This window comes from Apium graveolens, chromosome 10 (genome assembly GCF_009905375.1).
Source record: "Apium graveolens cultivar Ventura chromosome 10, ASM990537v1, whole genome shotgun sequence".
In the NCBI taxonomy this organism is placed as follows: Eukaryota; Viridiplantae; Streptophyta; class Magnoliopsida; order Apiales; family Apiaceae; genus Apium; species Apium graveolens.
In genome coordinates this window covers 169236421-169242240 of record NC_133656.1, presented here as the reverse complement: position 1 = coordinate 169242240, position 5820 = coordinate 169236421, and positions in this window count along the sequence as shown.

Sequence of the window (5820 nt, the reverse complement as noted above, 5' to 3'; positions counted from 1 at the left end):
ACTCCTTATTAACCAATGACAGATCATTCAAGAGTTTGACAAATCTATCATATAAATCAGTCAATGACTCATTAGCCTTTGAGTCAAAGTGTTCATACTCTTGAGTGAGTATTGTCTTCCTATTTTTCTTAATCGTATCAGTTCCCTGACACCTTGTTTCCAGGGCATCCCATATCTCCTTTGCAGTCTTGCAGTTTATAACCCTGTTTGACATTACATTATCAATGGCACTATGCAGTAAGTGTCGTACCTTAGCATCCTTAGCAATTGATGCGATATCTTCAGCAGAATAATCACTCTTCTCCTTTGGTACCGTCTTTGCTGCTTCACCTGCGACTAAAACCGCGAGCTTGGTTGGTTTGTGAGGTCCTTCCTTGATTTTATCAAGATATTCAGGATTTGTTGCTTCCAGAAACATGGTCATCCTCACCTTCCATATGGCATATTCAGATGGTCTCAATATGGGAACTCTGATGGTCTCATATCGACTTTGAATTTGTGTCTTTGGAGGTTCTTCGGTTTTGGTGGGCTTAGTTGGAGTTTCTGTTTCAGACATGATTGTATATGGATCTTAAACTGTTTATACGCTAACAGATTGGCTCTGATACCACTTGTTTGGTCACACACACACTGTAGAGGGGGTGAATACAGTGTAAAGTACAATCAAATCGAACTTTAGTAACTCAAGTAACAGAAAACAAACTTTATTGAAACAATAAACTCTGTTACAGTATGGAACTGTTACCTCTCAGTGATGAACAAATATCACGAGAGCTGCTAGGGTTACAATGAATAATCTTATCGAATATGATAACACTTATAGTGTAAACCCTATGTCTGTGTTTATATACTACACAGTTACAAGATAATCGCTAATTGATATGGAATATAATTCTGCTTCCTAAAATATATCAATCAGATATCTTTTCTTCCAAGTATTCTATTCTTCATATAATTCCTTCTTTATGCATATCTCTTCTTATGTTTGTCTCGATCTTCTTTCCTTTAATCAGCTGCAGTCCTTATCTGAACGTCCTTCAGTACTTAAGTTCTGATATCCATCTTCTGATGATTATCTCCTGATAATATAAGTACTGATATCCTTAAGTCCTGAATTCCAATAAGTACTGATTTATCCTGTTTAAGTAAGATCTGAAAACTAAACATAAATCATATTAGCCATGACATTATCAAATATATCTAACACAAGTCAATATCGGTTTATCCGTACTTTTATTCATAAAACATTTTCCACGAAACTTAAATGACATAATTTGGGATAGATATATCAACTTGATGATATGCTCTAATCTAAGTTGAATCTGTCAAAGAAAGAACTAGTAACGGCTAAACGCTCGATAATCGAGAATTTTCAAAACACCGTTTTTACGAGTTTCAACTGTCAAAAATATTTAAAAGCGTGTCGATCTTAAATGTTTTACTCTCAAATATATTTGATATATTCATTTGAATATAAATATCAAATTATCTTGCCAAAAGTCGTGCCAACAGATTAAATACATATTTTATTCCGAAAAACCCTGATATGCTTATTTATCCTGATAAAATCAATATAAATTCAAATGTAATTATTTCTCGGATATCATAGTCATTATTATTCAAGGAATATTATGTTTTAATTTATATCAACTCAAAACTTTTGTCTGAATTGTTGGAAAAGATAAATGACTTTTTCGGTCGTTCCGGAATGCTGTTTTAACGTTCGAAAAATCCAAAACGATACTTAAAAATATCTTTTTGACTTGAAACTTGGGATTTGACATAAATATGTTTATTTCTAATATTGATAGAAGTTTTTTCATAATTTTTCATGACTTTTTCCGGGACCCCTAAAATCCGTACGTAACTGATTTATCGGTTGCTTAAAAGTCATAGATGGTGAAATGATTTCAAGGTGAAATTTTTACTGGAATATCCGGGAAATTCGCATATTTTTTTATGAATAAGTGAAAATTTGAGTGGAATTGAAAATTGTTATATGGATTTATTTTTGTTTCAATTTGATGTGCCTATAAGTGGTATATGTATTGATGTTGATTTATCAACGAAATGAAAGTTTGATCGTTATTAGTTATCATGTGATATACGTAAATGAGTACGTGTATCATTTTATTGGAGAATGACTATTAGTGAGGAATAAAGAAAAAGAATGAATGATTTATGATTTTCATATGAATACATGATGATGTGATCACATGTATCAAATCGGTTAAACGAATAAAGTGAAGAAATGACTGATAAATATTATCAGATTTTATATATATGTCAAAAATGGAAAAGTGAGTATAATTAAGATTTAATATAAAAAAATAATTGAAAGTGTAAAGTTTGATTGTGGGATGTGTGAATACATGCTATATGACTGATCCGAGTTGGATTATGTGATCGATGTGTTTTTAAACGAATTTAAAGGTTTCATTATGTGAAAATATGAATATGTGAGCCTTTAAACATTTTTATAAAAATAATTGGGATATGATAAAATGATGAGATTTTGTTGTGTTGCCTCTAGAATATCGCTAGAGACTTTATAAAAATGATGGATGAATTTATCTTGGTGATTCAGTATTTTTAAATGATTTTAGAATCATTAATTTGATTTTTGATTAGCAACTTGTAAAATTCGTATAAAAATAATCTATGCGTTCAAAAAATTATTTTAAAAATATAAGGAGAAAGGTAATTTAATTCTCTACGTTTTAAAAATAAAATTTCATCTCTTCCCATCTGTTATTTCCCCTGATTAATTATTTTATAAGCACGAATTATATGAATTATGCACTAAATAATATACTAATAAAAACCAGTTTTAATATGAAGATTACCAAATTTCCCCTGGGTGTATATACATCAAACCCAACCCATTTCTTCCCCGTTTCTTCCCCATTTCAGTCCCGGTCTCTCTCAAATCCCTAGCTCTCTCTCTCTCCCGCCTCTTTCAATTTCTGTCTTGGTAAATATAGTTACCATCGTTTTTGTTCAATTCATTCGATCTTAAACTCGATTTGAGCCTTCTTTCACCCCTTTTTTTGATATATACATGTATGTGTGTATAGTCGTGTGTATAGTCGTGTGTATAATTCATTTTTTTGAAACACCCACTTTGATGACACCGGCGTTCTTCCAAAAGAATTGTCAGGTAGTGGGGAGGGATATAACAACACTGATAGCAGACTTCTTTAGTAAAGGAACGGGGATTCAGGAGCTTAATCGAAAAAATATTGTGCTAATCCCAAAAAAGAAGGACTCTGTTAAAATAACATACATGAGGCCAATTTTTCAGTGCAATGTAACAAGCAAGATCATTACGAATCGTGATGGCGAATCGTTTGAAAACTCTTTTGGGGAATGTAGTGAGCGACACATAAAGCGCTTTTATACTTGGGCAACTAATTTCTGATAATATAATGGTATCATAAGAGGTAATGCATTATCTTAAGAGGAAAAGGAGGGGTAAAGATGGTTTTATGGCCCTGAAACTAGACATGAGCAAAGCATGCGATAGAATTGAATAAGGGTATCTTAAAGCGATTATGATCAAGATGGGTTTTGATGTGTGGTGGGTAGAGTTAGTCATGAGGTGTATGGAATCGGTGTCTTATGATATCACTCATGGTGGCTATGAAATGGAAACAATAGTCCCTGATCATGGGCTACGCCAAGGGGACCCTTTGTCCCTATACCTGTTTATTACATGTGCAAAAGGCCTTTCGGCCATAATTATAAGGTACGAATTGGAAAAATGGATTCAAGGGGTGAAGATTTGTCGAAAGGCCCCAACTATTATACAAATGTTATTTGCGGATGATATCTATGTTTAATGTTGAGCAACAAGGAATGATGCAGGTAAAATTCTTGAATTATTGGAGAAATTTTAGAGGGCATCGGGATAAAAAGTAAATTTGAAAAAGTCTGTTGTATTCTTCAATACCAATATGATTGGTTTTAACCGAGAAGATTTATATGATGTTCTTCAAATGCCTGAAGTTAATGCCTAGAGCATGTATCTTGGGTTGCCCAATATCCTTGGTCAGAATAAGACATCTATTTTGGGTTCTCTCAAGGAAAAAGTCAGAAAACGCATTCAGAGTTGGGATGGGGCTATTATGTCGAGAGGGGGGGGGGCGGAGGTGATAATCAAGAATGTTGTTCAAGCACTGCCCACGTGTGCGATGAGCGTGCTTTTTATTCCAATGGGGATTATTAATGACTTGGAGAAGATGATGAATAAATTTTGGTGGCATACATCATCTAGCAATCAACACATGGGTATTTATTGGATAGAGTGGGGGAGATTGACTGCTCATAAAGCAACCGGGGGGTTAGGCTTAAAGGACTTGCGAGATTTTAATATTAATATGTTGGGTAAACAAGGGTTGAGGCTACTTATAAACCAAGTCATCTCAGCAAGTCAAGTGTATAAGGCTAGATATTTTCCCAACTGTGATTATTTAAATGCTCCACTTGGGAATAACCCAAGCTTTGTTTGGCGTAGTATTTGGGAGGTGAAGAATTTACTGATTTCGGGGGTCAGATTGAATGTGTGGGCTGGTAGGAATGTGGATATTTTACGTCAACCATAATTGACGAATGCTGATAATCTGTACACTACAACACGATCACATGTGCTTGAAGAGAATAAGGTGGAGTCGTTAATGAAAGATGGTACCAGATCATGGGATGAGGATTTAATTTAAGGGATATGAGTTGTATTTTAAATATGTCTTAAATCAGAGATGGAATGAAGATCGTTTGTACTGGAAAGGGGAAACAACGGGCATGTACTCGGTTCGTAGTGCATATAAAATATTGCAGGTTCAAAGAGGAACATGGCAGGACTCATATGCTATGGGTATGTGGAGAAAGTTCTGAAAAATCAAGGTCCCCTCTAAAGTGGCTCATGTGTGCTGGAGAGCTCTAAAAGATTGCCTCCCTACTATGACTCAATTATACTCACGATATATTTCCGTTCAGGTTATTTATCACAAGTAGAAGATGAAACCATTTTTCATGATTTGGTTTCATGTGAATTTGCATCTCAATATTAGCATGTTACCCAAGGTGCGTATCCTCAGTGCTCTATGACCAACTTCAAATACTGGTTTTCTCACATTTGAACGGTTTATAGCAAAGATAGATGGGGTGAAGTTGTCATGATTAATTGGGGTATTTGAAAAGCTTGAAATGCGCTAGTATGGCCGCAGCGAAGATCCCAAGTTCGCAACGTAATTAATTCAACCAAAAACTACTTTGTGCAATAGAAGAATGCCCAGAAGTTGATTGTTATTGCTCTAGTCCCAGGAGCTAACGATAAGGATGGAGCTACTAGCTGGGTTAAGCCACAGGTGAACACAATCAGAGTCTCGATTGATGCAGCTACGTTCACAGAGAATAATGCCTACGATTTTGGTTTGGTTTCCAGGAACTCCAATGGGGAGGTCGTTCATACACAAACTAGGCATTATTGGGGAAGGACGACTTCGGAGTTTGCTGAGAGGTTAGCTATAAAAGAAGCTCTAAGTTGGTGCATCCCGCAGAAAGACTAGAGCATAGAAGTTGAATCAGATTATTTGGTTATAATTCAGGCAATCAGAAGTGGTGTGCCTATGATGTCCCCAGTAGGTCGCATTGTCGAGGAATGTAGGGAGATGCTCCTTAGTTTAAACAATGTTGTTTTGTTTTTTTGTTAAACGATCAGCTAATATGGTTGCACATAGTTTAGCTAAGGCATATCATATTCTTTTCCAGATCGGTCTTTCAATGGGAGGGATGTTCCCATGAAAGTTATGAACTGTATTT